This window comes from Mus musculus, chromosome 17 (genome assembly GCF_000001635.26).
Source record: "Mus musculus strain C57BL/6J chromosome 17, GRCm38.p6 C57BL/6J".
NCBI classification, from domain to species: Eukaryota; Metazoa; Chordata; class Mammalia; order Rodentia; family Muridae; genus Mus; species Mus musculus.
The window spans coordinates 3,324,158-3,337,539 of NC_000083.6; the positions used below are offsets into that span (position 1 = coordinate 3,324,158).

General features: G+C 45.9%; 1 protein-coding gene across 4 annotated transcripts in view; it reads left to right on the forward strand.

Annotated features, from left to right (window-relative positions):
- The first annotated feature begins 2,155 nt into the window (after nt 1-2,155).
- Nucleotides 2,156-13,382, forward strand: part of Tiam2 (T cell lymphoma invasion and metastasis 2) — a 193,085-nt gene continuing 181,858 nt past the window's right edge. Inside the window, exon 1 of one of the 4 annotated variants that reach the window (XM_017317463.2) lies at nt 2,156-2,569. The gene's annotated coding sequence lies outside the window, so the exon portion shown is untranslated. The remainder of the gene's footprint in view (nt 2,570-13,382) is intronic. The other 3 variants (XM_006523227.4, XM_006523225.4, NM_001122998.1) reach the window with 3 other exon arrangements.

The following is a 13,382-nucleotide window of genomic DNA, read 5'->3' on the forward strand; positions in this document are numbered from 1 at the left end:
ATGATGAGGTGGAAGGGGTGCCTATGCAGGCCTGAGGCACCAGCCATATGATGGATATAGTATAGAATAGAGTTTATTTAGGGTATGGGGAGGGGAGTTGGGAAGGGAGGAGAGACAGAGAAAGAGAGAGAGAGAAAAGAGGAGAGGAGAGGAGTGGAGAGGAGAGGAGAGGATAGAAGGGGGAGGGAAATGGGGAGAGATGGGTCAGAGAGTGTAAGAGAGTCAGAAGGTAAGAAAGTAAGGAGGGCTGGAGAGATGGCTCAGTGGTTAAGAGCACTGACTATTCTTCTGAAGGTCCACCTGTGTGTGTCTAAAGACAGCTACAGTGTACTTACATATAATAATAAGTAAATCTTTGGGCCGTAGCAAGCAGAGGTCCTGAGTTCAATTCCCAGGACCACCAAAAAAAAAAAAGTGCGGAGGGGGCAAACAGCCCCTTTTATAGTAAAGCAGGCATACCTGGCTGTTGCCAGATAATTGTGGGGCGAATCTTAGAATACTAACACTAGGTACTGTTGTACAAACACATTACTTTAAAAAATATTTATTTATTTACTTTATCTATATGAGTACACTGTCACTGTCTTCAGACACACCAGAAGAGGGCATCAGATCTCATTACAGATGGCTGTGAGCCACCATGTGGTTGCTGGGAATTGAACTCAGGACCTCTGGAAGAGCAGTTAGTGCTCTTAATGGCTGAGCCATGTCTTCAGCCTCACACATTTCTTTTATAATCAGAAAAAAAAATGTGTTTATATATTTATTTAGTGTATATTGCATATACATGTATATAGACATGGTGAGGTCACAAAACTCATGATTGTAGATCTCAGGTTAGGTTGGCTACTTTCCTCTCCTTCATATGGAGGGTCATCTGGCTCTCTCCTCAGCTCCCTTCATGCTTAGATTTTTTAAAAAATTATTTTTCTGCATATGAGTGTTTTGCCTTTATCCATGCCAGTGCCATCTGAGATCAGAGGAGGGAGTTGGATCCCCTCGATCCGGGGTTATAAATGGTTGTGACCTGCTATCTGGGTGCTGGGAATAGAAACTCGGCTGCCTACAAACACAAGTGTTCTTAACTACTGAGCAACACACACACACACACACGTGCGCACACACACGCACACGCACACACGTACACACACACGTGCACACACACACACACACACGTGCACACACACATGCACACACACGCGCACACACACGTGCACACACGCGCGCACACACACACACATACACACGCACGCGCACACACACACACACACACACACACACACACACACACACGCACCCTGCCCATTTAATTCCATATTCGTGTGCTATGAAGATGACCCTCTACAGCTAGTCTTGCATTGATGCCTGTATCTTGGGGAACCATAGTAACAAACCGCTGTAGACCTCAGAGCTGCGGTGACCCCCAAGATCAATCCTGTTGAACGTTGGTGTTCCCTCACAGAAGGACTGGGTGGAGAGGGTCTTTGACCCCTCCCTTGATATTCCCTCCTGCACCCTCCAGCCAGCTGGAATTGAGAGCGGCCTCGGTCTTGGGAGGTCCCATATTCTACAGCGTATGAGAGGTTAACTGAGGGGGATTCTAAATATGCAGTTATGAGTAGTCCATTCTGGGGTGGGGCCGATTTGGAGGTCACCCACATTCACTCCTGCTCTGTGAGTAAGTCCAATAATTTATACTCCTTGGTTCCCCAAGTTGGATTTTGATGGAATCCTACTTCGTTTTGTCTGTGGTGCCATAAAAAGTAGGTAGACTTCTCCCCAAGGAAAATTGGCCACATTCCTGTCCCTTCTCTCACCTCTCGGATGAGGAGTCTTCAGGTCACAGGAGAGAATGGTGGTCCCAGCATGCGGAGCACACTCCCCTCACGTGGGCTCACTGGCTCCCTCAGGTTTGCCTAATAGGCCCTCACAAATCCCAAACCCAACTCAACCCTGTCATCTGCCTTTCAGCTATCACACCCAGCCTCTCTCCAAGGGGAGGATGATGGGTGGCCTCTTCTAACACGGAGTCCTGTGCTTCTGAGCTGCTCTGGGTGGGACCCGAGGAAACTTCTTTGCAGCACACACTGGAAGGGCCAGGATCGCGCGCGCTTTGTAGTTTGTGGTCTGGGCCACAGCGACTGGCTGGCTCGCAGATTCCATCTGAGAGCTGTTTTGGTTACTGGGGATGTAATGTGTCGGTGGAGTCAGTCCAGCAGGAGAAGGGGGTCCCGGCCGGGAGGCGTGGCGTGGTTTGCGAGGCGGGTGTGTGTGTGTGTGTGTGTGTGTGTGTGTGTGTGTGTGTGTGTGACTCTGAGGGGCGTGTCGGGGCGTGTCAAGGGAGTGTCCGGGCGGGGGCGGGGCGAGCGGAGCGTAGGAAGGTGTGGCCGCCGATCTGGCCTCACTTCGGCAGTGCGGAGCTAGAGAAGCCTTGACCTTCCCGGCTCAGCGAGTGGAGAACAAAGTGACGGAGAAAACTTCGCGGAGTGTGCCCTGAGTCCCCACGGGGCCTCGCTCAGGGGCGCAGAGCCGGGCTCGACCGGTCCTCTGTGTTGAAACTTGGACCGAGGTAAGGGCGCCGAAGGGAGGGACGCGAGGGAGGGCGTCTGGGTCGTCTCGCATAGGCTCCCGGGATCCTGCAGTGGGGTGCTGCACAGCACAGTCCCAGCCTCCACCAGTGGGCCAGCCTCGTCCGTCCTCTCCGCCCGCTGTGGAGGCAATCAGGGGCGCGGCGGGGTCACTTTGCTGCGTCCAGGAGGGTGGCAGTCTTCAGCGGTTTCGCATTCTCTCTTGTCCAGCTTGGCTCAAGGCAGGATCCTTTTCCAGAAAACTCCGAAGTGAGGTCTTGCCCTGCCCCACGCGTGGCGCGGGTACAATTAGGTTCAGCTGTGCCATCCAGGTTGCGAGGTGGCGGCGCCGTCCATTCCCATCAGTGCCCATTTCCTTGCGTCCAGGGGAGAAGGGCGCAGCAGGGAGAATGTGAGCATCCCTGGCTTGGCCATTGGGGTTGGGAAGAGGGGCGAGGATCGCTCGTCCTGCGACCACCTAGACCCGCGCGACTCCCCGCCGGCTGCGGTGCCAAGTTTCAGTGAAAGCCGACAACATTGTGTCCCTGATGGATCGTATTTACCACAAACAGTTCAGGAAGAAAAGGGCCCATTCTTCCAGCAGCAAAGTGTAGCGAGTAAAATTGAGGGGTTTTTATCTCTGAGACCGGAAACTTAATATGGACGCGCTGCTTCTATGGCCCTCCTTACTTTAAAAAAGAAAAAAGAAAAAGAAAAATAGGGTAACTTTATATTATGGGTGGGGGAAGCTGCTCGTTAGCGAAGATAATTCCATTCCCGGGAAATTTTCCTGCAGTTCCCTGGCAGCTGCTGGAAGAGAAGCCGCTAGGTGACATTCCCAGGCAGACTAGGTGTGCTACAAGTGTACACTCCGGTGAGTGCGAAGGTCCAAGCTTCTCTTCTGGGGCAGTTCTCGCTCTCTATTTCTCTCTATTGTCGCTGTGGTCCTCGTTTAACAGATAACACCTGACGTCTCCAATTCAAGATAGAAAACAATGGTTTTTAAGAGCTTTTTAAAAATGGCTTACAAGTTTCTTAAAGGCACAGATCAAGCTCTGCGAGTAGAGTACCATCTGCTCCTCTTCCGTTTGCGTAGCCCGTGAGTGCATATGTGCTTTCCAACTACTTTTCCTATCTTCCTTCCTTCCTTCCTTCCTTCCTTCCTTCCTTCCTTCCCTCCCTCTTCTCCTCCCCTCCTCCTCCTCCTTCCTCCCCCCCCCCACCTGTTTTAAGTTGTAGTTTTAGCTGGGCATGGTTGTGCACACATTTAATCCCAGCAGATCTCTGAGTTTGAGGCTATTCAAGGCTACACAGTGAGGCCTTGTTTCAAAAAACATAAAACAAAAAAAGAAAGAAAGAAAGAGAAAAGAACAGAACAGAACAAGGGGCCGGTTGGGACAGGCAGACCAGGTGGTAGTGGAGAAATGCCCCAGTGGTTAAGAGCTGGGTTCAGTTCCCACAGCCCACATCAGGCACACAACTGTCTGTATCTCCAGCTCCAAGTGACCTGATTCCCTTCTTACCATCTCCACCTCCTCCTCTTCCTCCTCCTCCTCCTCCTCTTCCTCCTCCTCCTCTTATTCTTCCCCCTCCTCCTACTCGTGCGTATACACACACACACCCTAATAATTAGAAGATTTTTAAAAAAAAGATTATCATATCTTTTTTAAAATTCCAAAAGTCTAATATTAAGATGAATTTAAAAGCACATTTTCATATCATTGGATTTATTTTTCCTGCTCAGCTGAAAGGAAAATGAAACCTGTTACTTTAGGGTGGCAAAGGTCTTTTTTGATGGGTAGAAAAAAATAATGGTGAGGTATATCTGTGTTTGTTATTTACAGTAGCCAAGCAAACTCCCACAGGACCCAAGCTTCCATGTCTAACATCCCATAAAAGATGCTTGAGGGAGGGGCATGGTAGGGCACTGCTGTAGTTCCAGTACTCAGGAAGCTGAGGCAGGAGGATGCTTTGTTGTAGGCCTGCCTAGGCTACATAGCAAAAACCAAACCCCAAAACATGATCTCAGGTACAACATGGGGGCACACACTTTTAATTCTAGCTCCTGGCACTGGGGCATTAGCAGAGGCAGGTGAGTTCCATGAGTTCAGAGCTTGTCACAAGCCAAAAAGAGGCAACAACAAACCCAAACCACAAAGCAAAGTCCCAATACCATGTCAGATGCTTGATAATGAGGCCCTGCCTGCCATTGCTCCCTCCTCTCTCTCCTCTCTTAGGAGTGCAGGCATACTGTCTGCTCCAGACACTTCCCACTGCAGCTTGTCATTTCCAGGCCAGTATCTTGAAGGAACCAGCATTCTGCTTACACAGTTCTTCCTCTCTTCTCCATCTGTTGATTACCCACACATCCATCATGTGTCAGTCAAATATCTTCGCCAAGATGCTTCATTTTCCGTCTTCCTTGTCTAGTTGTCAGTGCTTGTACTAGGACACATATTTTGTCGTGTCAACCTTGCCTGGTCCCACGTGTTTGTTCGTGGTACAAGGTCAATCCGACCAACAGGAGAGCAGAGTCTAAAATCAATTCACATTCAATTTGCCAAGCCCCTGGTGTACATTTTCACACTGGGAGAAGACTCCTCTTGCAAGTCACTCAAAGACACAATGTGGGTCACTGCTCAAGCCCCACCCTACCACAGATTCACCACAGATCACTGCAAATCAGTGTCTCTTGGCAAGTGACAAAAGAAGATATATATCTAATAAGCACCACAAAGAAACCTTTACGGGCAGATTTGTTTATTTTTTGTCGGTAAGGAGGGTATAGAAATGTGCTTTATCCAGCGTTTATATCTGTCTGTCCAAGTGATGCTCAGACATGTCTTTGTACACAGGGAAGGATGTGTGAGTAGATCCATGGGCAGCCAATCAGCCTTGCATCACATGAGTGTTCCCGACCAATCAGCCATGTATCATGTGATCATCTTTACCCAACCACCTTTCCAGGCACTCAAGTTTTCATGTCTGATCTTGGTTTTTTTTTTTTGTTTTTGTTTTTTTGTTTTTAAAGATTTATTTATTATTATATGTAAGTACACTGTAGCTGTCTTCAGACACTTCAGAAAAGGGAGTCAGATCTTGTTACAGATGGTTGTGAGCCACCATGTGGTTGCTGGGATTTGAACTCTGGACCTTTGGAAGAGCAGTCGGGTGCTCTTACCCACTGAGCCATCTCACCAGCCCTTCATGTCTGATCTTGATTAGGGGAGAAATTTGGTCTAAGACTTGGAAGTTAGGCTGAGAGACACATTGCTTCTATAAATATGTGTCAATAAATAGGATTAAGGTGTATTTTGTTTGGGACAGTTTTTAAGTCACCTCAAAGTGGTGCATCACAGAAGTAAAGAGGCAGTAAGAGGAGCGTCTTGCCTGATTTATTTAGTGCCCACAGTGGGAGAATTTAGCACCACAATCTACTCATATCGATTCAGTTTTGATGTATGGGTACTTTGCTGGGGAATCTTACAAACACTCCAGGTTTGTAGTTAACATATCAATTTGTGAAATAATTGATAGAAGCATTTGTTCCAGCTACAAGAGGTACAGGATCATCTTAGAAACTTATGAAACCGTGCTATGCTGTATATATGTGGTAGATGTCACCGTGGCTGTCAGGATAAATGGAATCTTGTATCGTATGGGACTCTTCACATTGAAATAACAATAAGATAATATAGACCATTCTCTTATTTTGTGGATAAAGAAACCAAGTGCCAGAAACTTGTCCCAGTCAACAAGTTCTCAAAGAGGCACAGCCCTGGTGAGCTCTCAGTTTACGGGCTTCTGGTTTGTCTCTCTGTTTATCCAAGCCCCTTTAAGGGCAGCAGGCCTTCAGGGACATTTTGGAAACATAGAGTAAGTCTTAAGATTTCAGGACAAGGACCATGGCCAGCACCAAATGTCGCCTGCTGCTAAGTGTCTCCTGAATAGAGGGACAGATGTGTGAATGGACTACAGAATATGAAGCAAGCTACAATTCTCTAGAGTTGACAGTGGGTGGAACTTGACCTTTGTGCACATATTCCTGAAGTGTAGTAAAAGGCAGAGGATCCGCACAGGTGAGATGTATATCTGTCTACATTGGAATATGCTGAATGGGCCATAGGGAAGGCATGCTTTTATTCTATTACAGGTTATTTTCTAGAAAGGAGCCAGAAGCCAGGACTGAAAGGCACATGGGAAGTAGTCTGGACCTGTGGGTCCCTGTTTGACCACCTCACTTCTTCCTCGAGTGCCCTCACTGAAGCTTCAGTTGTTAGAAGATTCACACAAGCTCGTGAGTGTGAAAGCATTTTGCAAACATCAGGACAAGAAAGCTGCAGCAGAGACTATTGCACAGGCTTCCTGTGTATTTGTATCATATTTACCTTCTGAATAATTTTTTTTTTTAAAAAGCAAGGCTTTGTGGGCTGAGGTGTGTGTGTTGGAGGAGGAGAACATAGCACACCCAGTTCTCCTTCAGTATTGAACAGTGGTTGAGTATACTGCCACAGTGTGTTATTCAGTCCTGTTAAGCTGCAAACATGAGCTACGACGTAAGAGAACTTCAGGTGCTCAGTAGAGAGCAACAATAAGCAATGCCCAGAGCCAATGATTATACTCAGGGAGGTCAGATTTGCACGCTGAGAAGTCCCCTTTGGAGAGATTATCTGCAGTGTGTTTGGAGAGGCACGACTTCCAGAGAGGTCCGTTTCCAGTTTCCAGAAGTGTAATCCACTAAGGTAGCAGGTGAGGTCTAAGGATGGACAAGGAGGGAGATGCTAGAACTGTGGAGGTGAAATGAACTCAGAGGGCAGGGAGGAGGAAATCCTGCAGAAGAATAATATCTGTGTTGTTCACATACATCAGTCACACAGAAGGCAGGTAACAGTGGATTGGCAGCCAGGTTCACACCGTTATGAAATTTCATAGTATGTATGTCCAGTGTAAGCAAATCAGAGATCATAGTGAAAGCTACCTACAATTTGAAAGCTGGATTTTGCATTATCACAGAATAGTGAATAGAAAGTGCCAACCACAGATGATTGAGGCCAGTAACAGCAGGCTCTTCCCATCTTGAGTCATATGGGCCTGGGCCCTGGCCAGCTCTCTCTGCACTCCCATCTTGCTGGGGATTGGCCTGTGTGGTTTCCATTTATGAGGCCTGTAGCTGAGCCAACAGAATCTGGCCCGCAGCATTGGTGATATTTTCCTGGTGTTGGGTTACCGGTTTCCGTTTCTTTTCAGCCAGGGTTTGGATTTCTGAATGTGTCTTTTGGACGCAGTACTTTGAGAGTTACTATTACTGATTATGTGGAAGGAGATTGCTGAAGGGTCTTTTGTTAGCAGTTTGTGAACCAGGCTAACAGATCCTTAAAGAGGTGAAAGTCAAGGACTCCTGCTGGCTTTAAAACTGAATGATGAGCTTTCGCACATTATTTCATTTCACAGTAAAAGTCGTAGCTTTGCTCTTGTGTAGCATTTGCTTCCTATGGGCCAGGGACCTGGACATGTGACTCCACTGGTAGCATGCCTGCCTAACCTGTGCAAAGCCCTGGGTCTGACCACACAAACCAGGTGTGATGGTACATACCTATGATTTCTGAGATGGAGAGGGTGGAGGCATGAGGAGGAGGAAATGAAGGCCGTCCTTGTTTCACACAAAAACAAAACAAAAGAAAGGCAACCCAAAGCTGGGCATGGTGGTGCACACCTTTAATCCCAGGACTTGGGAGGCAGAAGCAGGTGGATTTCTGAGTTCAAGGCCAGCCTGGTCTATAGAGTGAGTTATAGGACAGCCAGGGCTATACAGAGAAACCCTGTCTAGAAAAACAAACAAAACAAAACAAACAAACACGAAACCAAAAAAAAAAAAAAACAAAAAAACAAAAAAAAAACAAAAAGAAAGAAAGAAAGAAACAAACAAACAAACAAAAAAAACAAAACAAAAAAGAAAGCCAATATGGAAAGAGCTGGGCAGTATTAGTTATTTCCTTCCTTCCTTCCTTCCTTCCTTCCTTCCTTCTCTCCATCCTTCCTTCCTTCTCTCTGTCCCTCCTTCCCTTCCTTCCTTCCCGCTTCCTTTCTCTTTGCTGTCATTCATTTTCTTCCACGGGCTCGTCTTTCTTGCCTTTTATGGTTCTCTTAGCAGACCATGGAGCCAAGGAGAGGCCTCCCTATGAGCATTTTGGGTCCTTTTCTCGTATGCAGTTTAAGTCTGTTACTCCAGCACTCCATGCTGGTCCACTTTGGGTGACTTCCTATCACACAGGGACTAGTTTGCTTATTTTACTGGTGCATCCTTTCCAGGTAGAGCCCAGAACTTTTGAAAATGCTGGCAAAATGGTGGTGTCAGTTGTATGTGGTATGGGTTGAAGATACCCTGACAAGATATGGTCTCAACAAAGACCCAGAGAGCCTTTGTCAAATCTGGACACTAAAAAAAATTTAAGCGTACAGGCATGTATGTGTTTGTTTACATGTGTGATAGGGTGCACATATGTATACATGTATGTGGAGGATAGAGGTTGATGTTAGATGGCTTCCTTAATTTTTCTCTACTTTTTAAAAATACATTTTAAATGTGTGTTGGTGTTTTGCATGCACGTGTGCCTGTGAGGGGGTCGGCTCCTGGATGTTACAGACAGTTGTGAGCTACCATGTGGGTGCTGGAAATTGAACCCATGTGCTCTGGAAGAGCAGTCGTTCTCTTAATCATGGAGCCATCTCTCCAAACCCTCTACTTTTTTTTCCCTCCCTTTTTTGGTGCAAGGCCTCTCATTGAACCTAGAGCTTGCCAAATCAACTAGACTGGCTGGTTAATAAACCCCAAGGCTCCGCCTATGTCTGTCTCCCCAGAACTCAGATTAAAGGCTCACCTGGATGTGTGGCTATGCATAGCCCACCCCCCCTTTTTTTTTAACGTTCTAGGAAATTGAGCTAGGCTCTTCATGTCTGTGCGGCACACTATCCGCTGAGCACGCTCCTGAGCATGAGTCTGTGACTCTGTGAGTGGCCTCACCAGTAGGAAAAGGTTGACATTAAAATCGTTACCCCCACCCCCTTTTTTTTCTGAAGTGTTGAGAAGCAGCACTGCCCTTAAGCTGAGCATCAGTAGATCCAGATTCTAGTCTAGAATAGAATTTTCACTCCCTTGGCAGATTATTATTATTTTTTAACATTTAAAGGCCTTCTTTTCCCGAGGGGGAGAATAACACAGCTCTTAAGAGATTCCCAGTGTTTCCTTAGCTACATAGTGAGACTGTCTCAACAACAAAAAAAGAAATATATAAAGGATGCGAAATGTGTCTTAGGGACACTCCCTGGAGAGGGAGTGTGGAGGCACAAAGCCTGTATCTCCTCCCCATGTATTTATTTTGTGATATCTATGTGGAGGCTTGTATAAGATAATGAAGACCCAGCCGTATAGATTAGTTTTGCAGAGCTGGGTGGTAGAGTTTTAGGCCATTCCATCAGTTCATCAATAGATCCTGTAGTTTGTAAAGATCAGCCTGCCGTGCTAATGCTAATGGTTGATCTATGGTTTAACAGAAACTTTTCAAACTGTTTCTAATGAGATATGTTTGATCTCTAAGAAAAAATCTATATTTTAATATATCTATATATTAATATAACTATTAACAGTGAGAGGCATTTAGAAATATTGGCCCGCTTAGGAACATGGGCTCTGTAATAACTGAGGCCTTTGTAATAACTGTAATAACCGCTTCAGTGAAGACAAAGGACACCAGCATGGGGAAGTTTGCTTTGCCTCAACTCCACCTTCCCATGCAATTTTAGTTTTAAAAATTACCTATCTCAAAATTTGTTTAGAGATGTTGCTGTGCCTGGCTGTTGTTAATCTAGTAAGTGTACAAAGACATTGGGCCTACAAACAAGTCTGTTGTGGCTGGAGCCTTGATGTGGGTGGGGGACAGATGTCACTCATTGCATGGTGGCATTTTTTTTTTTTAAGCTCTCTGAATTTTGATGGCCTGGTAAATCTGATGAGTTAGAAAATTCACTAAAACTGAGTTGACAGCCAACACTAGAAATATTCAGGAAATCAATCAATGAGTGGGTGTACAAATATGCAACTGTCAACACTGAAGAACACCTTGTGCCATTTCCATTGTCTAAAGGAAATCCTCTATACATTTATAGAGATCATGGACCATTTTTGAATCGTTTCAAAATGTAATTTATAGGCTACAGTTACCTGTGTCCAGCAGATGATGCTACAATTTTTTTTGTAAACTATAAACAATAGTGATAGTCCAATAGAGTGTATCTTGTTCACTGATGCATATAAGAAAGGCTGTCCCAAGTCAGTCTGTGTAATTTTAATGGAATTAAAATTATTTAATTTGGACCAACAGATACTTTAGACATTATTTAGTTCAAACCATTTTTTTTTTTCGGGAGGAAAACTTGTTTCTGGTTAGTTAAATGACTCGATTTAAGGCCAGGGAGATAGCTCAATCAGTAGAGAGCTTGCCATACAATTGAGAGGACCTGAGTTCGAATCCCCAGCACCTGTGTAAAAAGCTGTGCGTGGTGGCTTGTGCTTCTGATCCCAGTGCTGGGGTGGGTGGACTTGGAGGGATCCCTGGGGCTCACTGTCCAGCCTGCTTTGCCAAATCAGAGAGCTTCAAAGACTAAGGTGAAGAATAACTTCTGACCTCTATGTACATGTAAATACACGTGAATATGTGCTCCACACCTTACAGCTCTGAGGTTTATAGGCAGATAGGCAGCCATGATGTGAGTCTGGGTTCTGGACTACGGTCCTTGTGTGGCAAGTTTTCTTCTCCACTGAGCTGTCTCCTCAGTCCCTTTATTTTGTTATTTCATGCTCTCACTTACCCTCACCCACCCCCTCTGAGGGGGGGTGTGTACACACCATGGGTTATTTTTTTTCACACATTGAGGGGACTGAATTCATGGTGTCAGGTTGGCACGCCCACCTCTTTGGCCCCATACTGTCATTTTAATAAGACAATTATTACTATATGTGTATGAGTGTTTGGCTGAATATATGTAAGTATGCCACACGTGTGCCTGGTTTCTACAGAGTCCAGAAGAGAGTACCAGATCTTCTGGAACTGGAGTTACAGATGGTTCTTACAGATGCCATAGAAACTGAGCCTGGGTCCTCTGCAAGAGCAGCAAGTGTTCCTCTTTGCTGAGGCCTCTATCCAGCCCCTTACAGTTGTGTTTTTTTAAAGTGTGAGCTATGGTGGCAAAATAGTCTAACAGGTAATAAACTCTGTGTGTGTGTGATATTCTCCTCCTAATTTTTTTCTCTTGAGACACAGTCCTACTATATAGCCCAGGTTAGCCAAAAAACAAAACAAAACAACCAAAAACCAAAACCAACCAACCAAACAAAAACCCTTTATTTCTTGCCACAGTACTTGACTTTGTCACATGGACCTCATGTTTACATAGGAAAACACTTTGCCCATTGAGCCCGCCTCCCCACATACCCTAAGTAATGACTGGGAGGCTGAAGGTCTGCATAGCGGCTTGGAAGTTTGTGTGCCCCCCAACCTCTCTTTGTAGTGTTCATATGGAATGACTGCAGACTCATCTATGATAGGAATGTGTGGTTGGTAGGAATTTGAGCCACAGGGAGAGAGATCTCCATGACAACCTTAACATTTTTACAGTTGTGTTGGAGCAGCAAATCCATGAAACTATTGTGACTCACAGGTGACCAATTTTATCCTAGGTGATGTCCTCCCTGTCCCTTTCCCTTCCTGCCTCTGCCCCTACCTCCTGATCCCCCATTCATCACTTCTGCCTCTTGCCACGTGGTCCAGGCCTGCTCTGCTCATCCTCCCCAGTGTCTCCACAGACAGCGTACACTTGATGGGTTTTGTGTGCTTAAGCCTTGGGAAGAGCTAGAAAACCTGATTACGTTTAGAAACCATCTCCACAGGCCTTGCTAGTTACCGGTGAGCCCTCTGACACACGAAATGATATCCAAGTATTCCTGTCTTTGAGATGAACCTGTCCTTAAGGGGTGCATGGGAACCTTGAAGACAGGGCATCGTCTAGTGAGTGGATTTCTCCCTCACACCTAAGCTGTAGAGCCACCATGATCCTAAAGCTTTTGCAAACGCTCTGATTTGTCGTCCTTGTGGACTCTCAGCTTTGTCTCCCATTAAAGTCACTGAGTGTGAGCCTCGAATTTTAAGCAGCCTGGACAGTTGCTTTAGCCCAGCTCTGTTCTGAGCTGAGTCTTCTTGTCCTAGTGAGCACCGCAGGGAGTTACGTTGACCTACTTTGTGTCTCACAGCCATTTGCCCTGGGCGGCATATGTAACTTGAACATGTACTAAGCATGATTTTAGTTCCATGGGGAGTACCCTCTGTTTGAGTATCTCATCTGACCCTCACAAATCCATTTAATTGCAGCTATTTTGATATCAGGCCAAGTCACTAAAAACCAGCCGGCTCCCTGCGGGAGACAGTAAACTTTTGACGGCCATCCCAGTAGAAGTGGAATTCTTCTGCAAATAGATGCTTTTTCAAGAATTCTTCTTGTAAAAGCCCAGGGAAGTTGGCAGTCTTTGGGTGCTTTTGGGAGGGTATTGTGGAGGGTGCCAAGTGGCACATAGCTACTGTATGCTTGGAAAATGTTAACAAGGGGCTGGGCTCCTCTGAATGTGTGTCTTGGCCTTTAGAGATAGCTGCCATGTTGGAAGAAGCATCTTTTAAAACCAAATGTAGACCTTGGGCATCCTCCAAGGGGAGTGTTGTAAATATAGCCAGGCTGATACTCAGGGGTTTTCTTTGTAGAAAGAAAAGA